Source organism: Paralichthys olivaceus, chromosome 17 (assembly GCF_024713975.1).
Source record: "Paralichthys olivaceus isolate ysfri-2021 chromosome 17, ASM2471397v2, whole genome shotgun sequence".
In the NCBI taxonomy this organism is placed as follows: Eukaryota; Metazoa; Chordata; class Actinopteri; order Pleuronectiformes; family Paralichthyidae; genus Paralichthys; species Paralichthys olivaceus.
The window spans coordinates 3,005,385-3,020,033 of NC_091109.1; the positions used below are offsets into that span (position 1 = coordinate 3,005,385).

General features: G+C 41.4%; 1 long non-coding RNA gene across 1 annotated transcript in view; it reads left to right on the forward strand.

Annotated features, from left to right (window-relative positions):
• Positions 1-3,156: 3,156 nt before the first annotated feature.
• The window catches only part of LOC109629773 (uncharacterized), a 175,756-nt gene continuing 164,263 nt past the window's right edge, over positions 3,157-14,649 (forward strand). The window contains exon 1 of the long non-coding RNA XR_002202738.2: positions 3,157-3,363. This is a non-coding gene — a long non-coding RNA (uncharacterized lncRNA). The remainder of the gene's footprint in view (positions 3,364-14,649) is intronic.

Here is a 14,649-nt window from a genome sequence, read left to right on the forward strand (position 1 = left end):
TTTCACTGCTTTGGGTTTTCAGTTTTACATATGTTTAAAACCAGAACAAACCCGGCACCATTCCAGCACCAGAACACAGACAATGTCAGCAAGTCACTGGAGAACACTGTGTGCCATTTAACTATTTCCCTCAGGAAGTGGTGGAGACCAAAACAGAGCTTTAGAGGAGAGTGAATATTGAACACAAACTCGATTTAATACTTAGGTTTCTCTACATCTGATGGATGCATGAACAGGCAACTGTTTACAAAGTTCACCATATTAACGTAAATGTTATATTTATACTTCAGCTTTGTTTTGACCACCTCTGTCCACTGCCCCTAAGTGGTCAAAAGTTGCCATGTCATCATGTAAATAGACTACAAGTGGTTCTCTCATAATCGGACTTAAATATTATTAGATCGTGTTCGTATTCACCCTGAACTGAGACAAAGTCTTTTCCCTTGTTCTTTATCTATAATGAGCCAAACTCAAGTTCTGTGCCTTGAGGCCTTTTCAGACAGAAAGTGATTTGCTGACCGGTGGGTTCAATGCAAAATGTTCTGAGTTTTCTGTTTGCACATTTGTGCGACTGTTAAAACACACCTGACGTGCCGACTTGACTCAGAACTGTTTTCCACAATACCGTCTTCTGAACTTCAATGAGAAGTTTGACATTTTTGAAAACAAGCTTGTTCGCTTTCTTGCTGAGAGCTAGATGAGTAAAATGATGCTAATCTGATGTGAGCGTGTTGAGTATTGAACTAGAACCAGCATTCGATTGGCTCAGAAACACTGGAAACTCTGCTTCTGAGGAGACGACAGCTAAGTAACATGTGACACATCTGCACACAAAGAGAAATATAGAAACACATGGTGGTTTTACATGGATCTGTGTGCTTTAACTATGTCTTATACACAGTGGCTGGGAGCAATGACCTTATCCATGCCTAAGGTCGCCCGGCAACTAGCAGACTCCATTCGCTGCTCTCCTTGACCCCGAATCAGCACAGTTCCACATCGCGAGGCAACAACTGAACCAAGATTCAAAAACATTATTATCTCCTCACAAGACAAATGCATGCTGCACATCGTACAATATGTCATCTGGCATGTGACGGGGAACATGCTGTATTTACACGAGTCACGTCTGCAGACTCTGCACCTCTGTCGTCTTTACACGTGTCTGAGCCTTTTTATTCAAATGTAAAGAGTTTACAGCAGCATAATGTCAACGTCGGAGTGCAGCTGCAGCTTTTTGGAGATTAAGTCATCCTCAGAGGCGCTAGTTTTTTTAAGATCTTGTGCAGTGACACCAGCAGTCAGTCATGGTCTAGCACGTCCTATTAAAGTAATTCTCGCCAAGGTGAAATAATTTCCAGATTAGAAAACGTCTCCAAAAATTTGTTCACTGCAGATATTTCACTCGACGAGCGCTATGTGTTTTGTTGATTGTTCCACACCTCGTCAGGCTGGAGGGATTGAACTGTTTAATTTGTTTCACCTCGCGGCAGCTGGTATTATGTGTCTCTGTCATTCACACAGTTCTAATTTATTCAGCGATGCGTCTTTCCCAGTGATGTCAATGCTCAGGCTTTCCAGAGGCCCTGATAGGTGTCTCTCTCTCTCTTTGTATCTCTCTAGCATTATGAAAAGTGTGGAAGCACTGAAGGAAGGACGTGACAGATCTTTGTATAATTACTGGTTCACAAGGAGGAATCTGGAAAATGCTGGCATGCGTCATTAGCTGCAGATATATAGAATATTTTTACTAATTTATGCCTCTTCAAAAATCTAATCAGCCACAGCACATCACTGAATGTCGGAGGTAAAACAAAGCATTGTATGTCAGACCATGTACATGAAAAATGCATGTGACAGCTACTGAGGTTCCTCTAAAGGTTCTGTTTTCGCAGTTTTAACGAAGTAAATCAAATCCAGTTCTCCACATGTATCACTCGGCCTCTCTCAAATCATTTAGCGGAGTAACAAATGTATAGTGTCGATACATTCAGCAGTTTTATTTCATCAAGAGTATTAGCTTTGCAGAGTTTTACAACTCTGCTGGGAAAGATCGTAAATAGGTGTGCGACTTTCTGGCACTGTCGCCGAGAGCAGCCCACGACACCATGGACGCCGGTTGCATGGCTTTAGGAATAGATAGTGGGGACCTTGGTCACCCACAGAGTCCATACATTATGTCTGGACAACACAGATGCACGTGCACATACTGACACAAGGGTTTTTGTGATGTGCTACATTCCAAGCTATCTAATTTAAATCCATCAAGCTAATTAGCACGCAAAGGATCCAAATACTGAGAGGTTCTTACAATATTTGGACAATTATAAATACATAAAGCGCCATCTGCTCGACACTGCCAGGCGACTGGTGGCAGCTGAGATGGAGCAAAAATTTTGCCAATTACCTACTTAGTTCTGAGTTTTCGTCATATGGATTTATAGCCTGCTGCAAAAGACTTGATTTATGTCAGTTCAACTGTGGGAATAACAGCCTCCAGCTTCAGACAGCTGAAATAAGTGCGTGTTATTTCTAGTGGATACTTTATGTATTCAGACAGAATACACACCTCCAATGTTGACCTGTTTATTTAACTGTGGGAATGTATTGTAAATAGACAGCGGGGCGCTCTTTGTGCTTATTAACCATTTCTCTTATAAATAATGAATTAGATGAGTGAGGCAGCAGCGTTTTATATATCAGGAAAATACAATGGAAAAAAGGAGTAGTGTTTTGGTAAAATGATAATTGAGCCGCAGTTGCTCCACAGAAAGTGTGATGACCTGAATTTTATTTAGATCTCCGGTTATGACATGTGTGGTGAAAAATTTGAAAAAAGCAAAACTTGAATCTGCCACTTATTCTGTATATGCAACAACATTTAAAGCTTGGTAGGAAATCGCTCAGCGGTTTTTGTGTCTCCCTCCTGCTGACAAATACACAAAGTAGTAATTATGATGCAATCCTGTTGAAAAACCAACCAAACAAACACACAGGGGTGAAACCATCATTTTCTCAGCGAAGTAAACAAACCAACAAATAAACAAACAGACGCAGCTGCCGATGAAGAAACATGGAGCGTTCATTCAAATCTCCGTCAGCAGGGGGCAGTATGCCGCACAATGACGCAGCTCTGCAACAAGCGAGGAAGAACTGCGTCCAGGTGAACGCGCACCTGTCACGTGCTCACGTTATGGACTCCAAACAATTCTCCCGACAGGAAGTGGCTGCAGCTCGTTTAATGGATCCTGAGCGGCAAAAATGAACCTGCACGTTTCTTCAGTGGATGTTTCAAGAAGGAAACTGACACGAGAGGAACCTGGAGCTGTTTCACTGGAGTCTGCAGCGCCACCATGGACAACAGTAAGTGGAAGTCACTGTTTGCCGAAGCTGTGTGTTGTGTTTGGGGACGCGCTGCGTAATAAACACGGATGGTTGAATGGAGCTGCAGCCTATTTGCCCTGTTGCATATATTAGATAATGTGAAACTGTGCTGTCTGGAGCCTGAGCCATCTGTGACCTCCCCTGTTCCCGTGGAGGTGTTGGATGAATGACACCGTGTAAAGTCTCCAGATGGATGTTTGCATTGTGATCAGCGAGTCTTTGTTTCTGCAGGATCAACCCCCTGCCTCACCTGTTGGGTTTGAGTAGTGATTTTAGGTCATTGCAGCGGAAAAAGACAGATGTGCTTTATTATTTTTCTTCGATTGTAGTTTAACTTCAGGTCCGTCTTGGATGTGACACGGTTGACGCCGGGCTTTGGTGGAGTCACCTGGGATGTGACATCAGTGTGGAGGTTGAAGGAGTTCACTTGTCCACCTCTTTGTTATTTTCAATATCCGCTGGTGGCAGAGCGACTTTATCAGTGCAGAATGAAAAAATATAGATTCTCTGAGGCACCCGGGAGGTCGAGGATTCTGTATTGAAGAAAGGAACAAGGATAGTTTGACCACGATGAGGGCAGTAAAGCAACAACGCTGTGTCAAAGTACAGTAGAGTCAACAGTTCTGACAGGAGAGGCTGCTTTTAGCTTTTTAATTAAGGCTGGGCAATATGGCTGAAAAATTATATCATGATAAATGTCATATTATTATTTCCTTTTTAAATTCAGAGACTGTTTTTTGCTTAGGAATGAGAGTTGTGGTTTTTGTCTCACATCAATGTTACACCTCCTCACTGTGTTTACACAATGCCTTATATGGATAGATATTGATATTTATGATATTTGCTGTTCTATTATTGACCAGCCCTATTCTAAATAGATGAAAACATCTACATGCATCACCTGTGTAACACACTGAATTTGTTTTTGCATGATCTCTCTCATCAAACCTTCAAATAGTAAGTGCAGGTCATTGTATAGCATCTATTTCAGGTCATTGTTACGTTGCACATGTTTTGTTGACCCGGCCGTCACATTGACCTCGCTTGTGGCTGATGAGCTGAAACCTGCAAAGCCTTTTATTAGACCCACTACTCAGTGGGTCACTCTCACAATGTTGCATTGTGTGTTTATTGCATGGTTGGATGAATGAGATTGTCCGGGCTTCTGCGTCTTTACAGGAAGAGCTTGGACTAAATTCATGTTTTTCTTTTGCATACGTTGTGTTGCTGCCATTTTAAATGCTTTTGAATTTGTCTCGGTGGATGGTTGTTGTTGATCTCGGTTGATGCCCAGCCATGTGTAACATATTTTGTATTCTGCTGCAGCCCTTGTTTGCATTATGCTCCTAATATGCAGTATGTTTGTTTTGTATTGGCTGTGGACTGGGCCATTATTTGTGAACCCTCTGTTGCCTGTGGGGCTGTAAACTGCAAATCGTGTTATTAGACTCACTGTATGTTACATTGTTTTATGAAGGATTTAAGTGTGTCAAACAAAATACATTTTATAGGTAATGTGAATTATTGCTGAGGAAATAAAATATTGTTAGACTTTGGATGTGAATTTGTAAAAATAATATTATTATTACTATATTTATTTATGTGTAAATCTGAGTTTCAGTACGTATGGTACTTACCCAGCTGCTGCCTTCACCTCACCTCACTCTAGCTTTATAGTCTCAGCATTATCTCACCTTTATTCTTTGTATTTACTGTGGGAACAGATAATACGTTGGAGGAGTGACTAGAGACACCAGGAGACGTGTCTCTGTACACTGATATAAATCTTCTTTTGCATTTAGAGCATTCTTTAAAGTCTTTTAGGGTATTTTGACGCCTGGAAATCTGGACCATGGTCCAAACCAAATTTGCATGTCTTTATCACATTGTATAAATGTGATCTGATGGGTTTTGGTCTCAAATTGGAATTGAGGGAGCGCACTAAAGATTTACTTAGTACTTCATCACCTACGTGGGCTGTGTCTACCTGTACTTGACATTGATTGGCTTGTAGAGGGGCGTGTGTCTGGTGTTGTCAGTTTATGTTATTCGCTAACTGTCAGTTTGAATTGAGAAAATGAAAGAATCAGTTTGCTGAAACATCTTTATGGTTTTACTGCCAGCAAAATGAACGTCCTCGTTGTTCAAGCATTATCTCGCGCTCTGAGGCACCTGTCACACCTTGTTATTTTGGTTAGGACTGAACAGAAAAGTCTGAACTTCTAGACCAAACAAGGTAGATGTGAAAGCTCTTTAGTATTTCACTGCAAACTTCCCTTTTGCCTGACTCCCACAATGACGACTAGAACATGAGGATGAGTGCCACCTGATATTTTGAAACAATGTAGACGGTGCCAAAATGTCCACGATGGGCCAAACACAGACAAACTGGTTCCAAATGGATTTTTATTTTTGTTTTGTTGAAGAGGTGCCAAAAGCAGACAGCACCACTATTTGGGGATTTCAGGCACGAACACTGTATGTACTGAGAGGTGCATGAATACCAAAGTACACAACTCTGCTACCAGGACCACTTGGTGAGTGTGAGCCAAGTCTTGGTCCATATGCTAACTTATGACGCCCCACAACACTTGACTTGCCTCACTCTAAATATAAGATGTCCCAGAGGCAAGAGTAAGAGGACAAATACATTTTCTGTAAACTAGATTTGAATTGAATTCAACATCCTCTCCATCCTTCACTAGGTATTGCCTTAATTTGTCTCTGTAATTGTATTTGTTTATAAAACTGAAGGCAGCATGGATTATTTAGCCTTTGTGATGTTTTTTCTTCTTCCAAGGTTAAATCGTAGACTTTGGGTTGTAGCAGGTGGAAGTTGGAGGGGGATCTTTTATGAGCGGACGTCAATCAACAAGACACCTGGCAGTTCATTAGTCAACGGCTCTTTCAGTTCTGCCTAAATTTGCATCAACAACTTGAGAGCTCTCCTTTCAACGCGCCCCCCTTGCCGCTCTGCTTGCAAATGTTCACGCTCACCTTCCCACAAGCCTTTGAAAACCTAAGTCTACATGTCCTTGTCCAAATGAATTGGAGTTCTAAGTTTGCATGTGAATTTTGTCGCCGGTGGACTTTCGCTTTCCTTGGGTTTAACCTCTTAAACCCTGTCAGACCCACCGGGGAGAGTGGGGGTCTGGTTATCATTAAAATGCATGTTGCGATGACAGGCACTGTTCAAACCCACAGAAGTGTACTTTAAATTCTAGCCACGACACAAACATTTCCAAAGACACCAAATATGTCAGGCTGCATTACAGGGAAATGGGTATATGACGATGTGCAAAAGGCATCTTGAGTTGAAATGTCACTCGGTGTGAGCATCATGTAGCTTCAGTAAAAATGTGGGAGAGGATTCAGGAATACTCAAACCCACATGGTGTGAAATAACATTAGTTTTTTGTTTTTTACTCTAAAGTCACTTAATGGTGAATTTAAAAGTCAGGGTTTAGGTGCACTTGCATTGTACATTAAACATATGCACAGCTCTTTACTGAAGTTCTCCCTGAATAGCCTGAGTGGAATCTGAGTCAGTCCTTATATTCATATAGATTAATTAGGACATTAGCTGGAGTTACAGTAGCTACATTAACCGTGGCCTTTTTGTTAAAGAACACGGTTTATTGAATATCCATGAAGGTGCAAACAGCCCACAGAAAAACATGCATTCATTTTTTTACAAAACCACTATCTGAAGCTGATCGAAGCTAAACATATCTTAATGCATGAGCTAAAAAAAACCCTAAATGCTGCATCATTAATCTCAAGCCATAAATTTATTCTAAGAATATTGATTATATATGGGCATGCACCTTGAAGCTTGTGCTCTTAAGACATCATAGATGTGGTTTTTTTATTTTTTATTTATTTACTCTCCAGTGCTGTTTAACCAAATTTAGATTTTATATTTCCTCCCCTTGTTTCTGGACAGGAAAAGAAAAACATGATGCATTGCTAAACTTTAAAGTGGAAACTTTCAATTACTGGCTGCTCAGAAAACCACATCTCTTCACAGCTCAAACATTTTAACAGCCGTGTGTGTGTGTGTGTGTGTGTGTGTGTGTGTGTGTGTGTGTGTGTGTGTGTGTGTGTGTGTGTGTGTGTGTGTGTGTGTGTGTGTGTGCGCGTGTGCGTGTGCGTGTGCATAACAAATCAGACCACCACAGCCACACTTTTGGGCAAAGTGACTGTATTGTTTTTCCAGGGGAAAATAATTATTAGGGTTTTCCCCTGCAGATTGTTTTGGAAGGACAGCTCATTATTGGATCAGCTGCTCCAGGACAGTGGAGTCACAGAGCTCGTCTCTCTGATTAATGCAGTGTTTCCCCTTTAATTACCTCGACTATGAAATCCCACCACATTCTAGTCTGTTTCAAAATCCAAACTTTTTTTCACAATTTTATCAAAGATTTTTTTTACTGTTGTTTCATTGTAGAGCTGTTAAATGTGAAGCTCTGTTAGCGCACCTGTCTCTCACTCTTCTTTCTTTCTTTCTCAGTGACCGGTAAAAACATCCATAGAGTTTTTACTGCCCTCTGCAGGCAAGTAGAAGTCGGCATTACAACAGTAGATACTGCTTTCACTGTGCGTGTTTCCGTGACAACCAGCAGAGCATACAATTATACACACAATACAATGTGTTGCAAGATAAAAAAAAAAAGGATTATATGTTGTTTTGCCACCATAATAACAATATTAGCTGTATTCATGGGCCTATCTACTGTGCGGTATATCACTATAGCTATATATATATATATATACTGTAGCACTATATATGTTATATCAGTGCTAAATCTTAGAGGATAATATTGATCAATATCTGTATTTACATTTGCTGATATGTACAATAAGAAGACTTGAATCTGACAGGGTAAACAATACTCAAAACATTTCAAATAATGTCTGTTTCATTTTAAAACGTTTCATTGTATTATTTTAGTACTATATATTCGGTGTTATTTGTAATGAAGTTTACTGTCAAACTGTTAAATATTAAACCTCAGTAATATTTATTTATCGATAATGACATCTTAGGAATCAATGCCAATAAATATATATATATTCGTAGACACATTGGTGCTCTCTAATTTACTCCCTAATATTAGTATTGGCATTGTCTGTCCAAAATCAATTTTAGTCTGGCTCTGCTCTATATTCTATATATTCTATTCATTGATATAAAATTAATTCATATACCTGCAGATAGACTTACAGCAGAATTCCTCAGTGTAAAGGTGCTATCGATTTCATAAAGCAGAGAATTAAATATTTTGTGTATTGTAAGTTAAAGCCGTATTATATCCACTGCAGTGGATCCAGTCTCATTTCTCCAGTCCTCAAGGAAACCCCTGGGATTATGATATTAAAGTTACGAGTATTAAATGTTGCAGCTAAGATAAGCTAAATTGTGGGAATTTAAAAGTTTGAATACACTTTCTATGATAACATGACCTTTTTTTCCCCTTTTTTATTAATTTCATAATCCTGCATAGAGTAGACCCGATTAGTTAATCAGACTGCTATTCAGCTTCAGCCATCTGAAGTGTGTCCTCTTGACAAGCTGACCTTTGTGTAACACTTGAAAATGGCAGTTGTTTCACAACTGTTTTCAGAACATACATAAGTGTGAAAAGCTCTTGAGTGAAAGAAGTGTTGAATAAAAAACTGTGTTATGTTTGAGATATTGGGATTGTTTCTCCACACACATTTCATTGGTGACGGGGTTTAAAGCAGAGAGTTCACTGGCGAGTTACGCTGTATTTATAAGGACATTTTGAGTGTTGTTCATTTCTCTGGCTTGTATTCACCCGCTGCTTCTAACCTTTTTAAAATTTTACACCTTGTAGGAGGCAGACACACACACACACACACACACACACACACACACACACACACACACACACACACAGAAGCTTGCACATTAACTGATTAATTGATGTTAAAGTGATGCCTCTGTCTTGGAAAATTTACACCCTCTCATGTGCATTTGGTCGCTTTGTGAGTTCGCGAGCTGATACTGACAGATGCTGCGTTGACGAGACAGCTGCCAGCACTCAATCCAGAAAGTGGGTCAAGTCCTTGTGACATCCATGACAAGTCCCTGTAGTGAGGGCTGTGCCACTGTCCCCCCTGGCTCTGTGACATACGCACAGTATGTTTCACCTGTGCTCCCTGAAGGCCTGTATGAGAGGACCATAAGAGCCTCGCAGATCCTCGGTTCGGATGTTGGCGCTCGTGGACAGTAGAGGAGGCTTTCTCTTGTAATTAGGCTCCCTGGCATCCAGGGGCAGATAACTTGCGTCTGCCGTTTAGGGATGAAGACGACTGCGCCTCCCCCCCCCCATCCTTGCTGCATTATTAAAGGTGAGAGGACACATTGCAGAGTGTCTCTACCATTCTCTTTGTACTGCTTCCCCTTAACCTGCTAGTACCCCCTCCCCACACACACACACACACACACACACACACACACACACACACACACACACACACTCTCACACTACACCACCCACCCCGGCCCTCCTCGACATCCCACCACCGCATGTGTCCTCTGTGAAATGGAAATGCCGCACCATTAAAAACCGTCAAACCTGCAGCAGATCACTGCCGCACTTATGCTAATGTAGACACAGGGAAATATCACACAAGAAGAAAAAGGGAAGAGGAAAGTTTGAGACGGAAGCAAATCGGATGAAAAAATGACCAGTTTCACTTGAGGATGAAAGAATAGTGCCTCTAATTGGAAATTAATACCATGTGTAGTTAGGAAGGATTCACAATTGTGCGGGAGTTGGGGATGTGTTTAATGTGACAGAGGATGCACTAGAGAGGACGAGAGGGAGAGAGACAACAGCAAACCTGGATTACAGATAATTAGGCGCGCAGTTTGCCTCTGCATCCAACAGCATGCGACATTTGGAGACGGCCACAATGTTGTGCTTAGCGAGCACGCAGGCGTGATTTACAGCTGGTGATACATTTTTATGTTTTCATTTATTTTAAGTTTTCAGGCTAATGTTTATTAAAGCCGCTTCAGTGCAGCGTAGTAAAACATAAAATGTAGCCGCGGCTGCCGGGAAGTAGGCCCTACAATCACTTAACAATTACAATCTAACAAGACTTCAGTGTACAAGTGATGCATAAAATTACAGCAGAAAATAAGGGTCCTCTCACTAATTAGTTTGGCTGCGTTTTTTGGCGGCCCAGGAATCGGCCTCCGTGTCACCGCAGGAGAGTGACAGTAATGATAAACCGTAATCAAATCTGCTCCCCCGAGAGTCCGCCTCATTCCTCGCTGCACATCGTGGGGAGATGGGAGGAAAATTAAGTGTCCCTTTGATCCATGCAGCAGAATACCGAGCATGTAGAAAATTAAAAAGAGAGGCCTGCTGCACCTGCCGGGAGAATCGCTGCCAAACAATACGGTTTTTGTTTTTTCTCAACACTCTGAGGTGCTGGATTGTCAGTGCTCTTTGTTCATTTCTCTAATCGCAGCGGGCGTGTCCCTCATCAGTCTGGAGGGGGATTTATGTCCATTATCGGAAAGATCAATCTGTGTAACTATTTTTGTTCGGACACAACTTTCACACGTTTCATTTAAAACATTGGACAAAAAGCAGTCATGCATTTCTTTTCATTTAATTTGACTGTTTGACCATCAGTGTTTGTGCCAAACTTCCTCTGATTACAAATTCACTCAAATATGCAAAAGGCCGTGGTGGAATTTACATAATACCCTGCAGCTCTGAGATGGAGGGAGAAGCAACTTAAGAGCAGAATTTTACTCTCAGCACTTTACGAGTGCAAACATTTGTGCACCCCCCTTGCAAAGGCAGGACATCCTGATCAAATGTGTACTTTATCTTAGGGGTTGCCTCGGTATTGTGCTCATAAGATTAAGAGATTGCTGTTCGGTGTGTGAAAAATTGTCATGTCAAGCTGGGTGTGGTTTTTCTTCAGGTGAACGTATGTGGACGTTCATGTCTTTTGTTGCTGCATGTGATGATGATGATGATGATGATGATGAAGCAGTGGTGAAGATAATGATAACAATAACAGCTGTTGGTTCCCAGATGCATAATTCTGTGCACTTTAATTAAATTCATGCCATGGCTGCAGAGAATATTCATTTCAGATCTGATCATCATGTTTGTTCACTTTTACAGATACCTCTAATTAAAGGCTAATCACTGTTTCCAATTGAATTAGCAGGGTTTGAACAGGCGGGTGCAAGTTCTTTAATAATTCAACATGCAATGTAGAATCATAATCATTCGTCCCAATTCAGGGGCTGCCTCCGTCATCTTCCAGAGGATGCAGTCTACGAAGGAGGCGGCTTTCGTGGGCTGCGTACAAAGGCCAAACAGAAAAGCTAGATTAGCTACATGGTTGAATTGAAAGCCTTATACATATATTTAAAGTGTAAGCATTGATCATCATCGCTTGCTGGTGGCATTATCTTATTAGATGCTGTAAAAACAGGGATGAAACATCATGATTGACAGCTCAGACGCTATTCGTCGAGCGGATCCAGTTCGTGATCATTCAGCCTCATTTTTGTACAGCAAGAGGAAGTGGAGACACGTCGTCCATCTTTATTTACAGTCTACGTGTAGAATATACAATGTGGCCTGTCGAGATGTGAGTTTACTTAAAAGTACATTTTCAACAAACAAACATTAAACAAACTGTGAATATTATAATTCAATGCATGAAATAATCAGGGTATTTGGTAAACATGATATAACTCGGAGGACGGCTGAATCCCTCAACGTCGTGAGCAGCCAAAGTTGAAAATTTGTGTCGGCGTGAATTATGAAGCTCCTCTGATACCAACTGTACGATACATGCTCACGTTCTGCCGACTTTGAACAGTTTACTTCCTAACTAGACTACTGAGTGATAACATTGTTAAGTATCATGTCCCAGGGTTGACAAGAGGTTAAAGCCTTTAAGGGGAACAAATTACTCAGGGATTCGTGTGTGGCCTGGCCATATTACACATTACTAGGCTGGAAACAAATGTAACACTGCACACGAGAGCCATTGAGGCAGAGTTTTAATTATTGTCAGTGTCAGACTTGAGGGTAGCCTCCACTCAGGGAGGCAAAAAATAGAAAGGGAATTAGCCCCTTTTCACTATCCTTGACAGCTAATTACATATAAAATGGCTAACACCGCAAAACAAAAGCAGCCAGACAATTACACTGGGGTGCAGCTTGAGCTGAGCTCTAAAGACTGTAACACGGATGCTTAAACTTTGATTCTGATGAGGAGTTTACTCTGGGATCTAGCAGGGATTCTGAATGCAGGAGACATCATCTGAATGTTTGCATAATTCTTTTTGAGATCAGTATAAACCTGTGCAGTCTGGCAGCAAATGGGGTGTACACTCAGTTTAGACTTGGCCTTGCATCCTGATGCAGCCTTGGGCAAATATCAAAGCATGTGCTTGTGAAAAGTCAAAAAAGGGATGAATGACTATGAACACTGCTTTATTTGGTCTTTTTCTAAATCAACGATGACTTCATCTGTTTGCCACGTTGCTAACTTCACTCTGAAGAGGTGTGACGACTTCAAGGCGTCGCGAATGAATGATCCCGCCCTGTGCGTCCCGTTCTGGTGTTTTCAATTAATCATTTTCGATATGGTTTAATCAATCTAATCAGGGGTCAGTTACTTTTTCCCTCTGCTCCTGCCCTGGATCTTGGCAGGCTGCTGGCTGAATGGGAGCCGGTTTGAAAGGGGATGAAGGGCTTTGTGGTTGTCAGGGCTGCAGCTTTGTATCCTTTCCCAGCCTGGCACAGCCTCCGTTCTCTCATGTGCTTCAAGTCAAAAGCCACCTCGCCAGCCAGAGACGGGAAGGGCGAGGGCAGAGACACGGAGGGAATCATCCATGCCCAGTTTGGACATTGGGACACTGAGACTATCTTGGGCCTTTTCCTGGACTCTCAAACATTGTGTAAAGATGGATATCGGATTGTTGGATTGCTGTTGTGGGCTGTTTGCAATATGATAACTACCGGTGTCTAATCTACCCATATGTGTTTGCATGTAGCAGCTGTATTCGTGTGTGTGTCAGCGATCTCAGACCAGCTGTATCACCACACCGCTCGTCCGGGCTCTCGTCGCTTGATGTTGGCATAAACAAGCAGGAGCTGGTCCGCGACATCCTCACTTGACAGCTGAACAAAAGGATACACAAAGCGTATGTCAGCCTCGGCGACAGACAGTCGCACACACACCCAACGTGCCGGCTGAATCAATTTTACTCCGCGACAGGAGTTTTCCATAAGCGTCGGCTGTCAGATGGATGGCCTCGCATCATAACATATCCAGCCGACTAATTTCACACTGTTTCAAGACTTGTCACATTCTGGATCTTAAGTTATCAGAGAAAGAAACTGAGCGGAAAGCCTCCTCCTGACGTTCTGCGCCTGCCATGAAGACTTTGAAGACTTATAATGTGAAACACACTCAGAAAACACAATCATGCGTTTGGCCTAAGTTGGTCTGAGTAAAGCCACCCAGCTGTTTACTTAAGCCACATTGCCGCCGTGTAACAGTGACACGGATGCACGATTGAGACCAATGAACAGAAATCACATGGACTGAAAGAGTTGGACTGGCAGTTCATCTGTGGAAACTTGTTTTAAAAGCTATGAAGCATGTTTTGTTTGTGCCTCAGTTCTCTTGCAGAACAATTTACACTTGGACTTAAAAATAGGCAGATTTCACAGACTTTCCCATCATTTTCTATATTGTTTTTAAATTGTATATGATTGGTTGTATTTGTGTTATCTTTTTATGTCCCTGCACTAACAATAACCAGTGTCCAGAGGCCTTATGTGTTTTGGTTATCCGCCTGTCAGTCCGTCCCATTGTTGTGAACACAATGTCTTAACGACTAAAGGGAATATATTAAAATGGGGTTCAGGCGTTTACTTGCACTCATGAATAAACTGGTTAGACTTACTAGTCTAAGGTCAGAGGTCAAAGTCATGGTGACCCAACAAATTCTTTTTTTGCCCTGTCAACATGTTTTCTTGGAAATGCTTTGAGAATCTTTTCAAATTCAGCAAAAAAGATCAAGAACAAAAAATGTATGTGTGATACTGCAATGATGGTGCAGGGAGATAATTCTAGATTTTTATAGTCGATTTAAAAAAGGTTTATGGTTTACTATAAAATATCAAGCCTCGATTATATTTCTTTGTTCAAGAGTTTTATTTCAACATCTTTGGAATCATA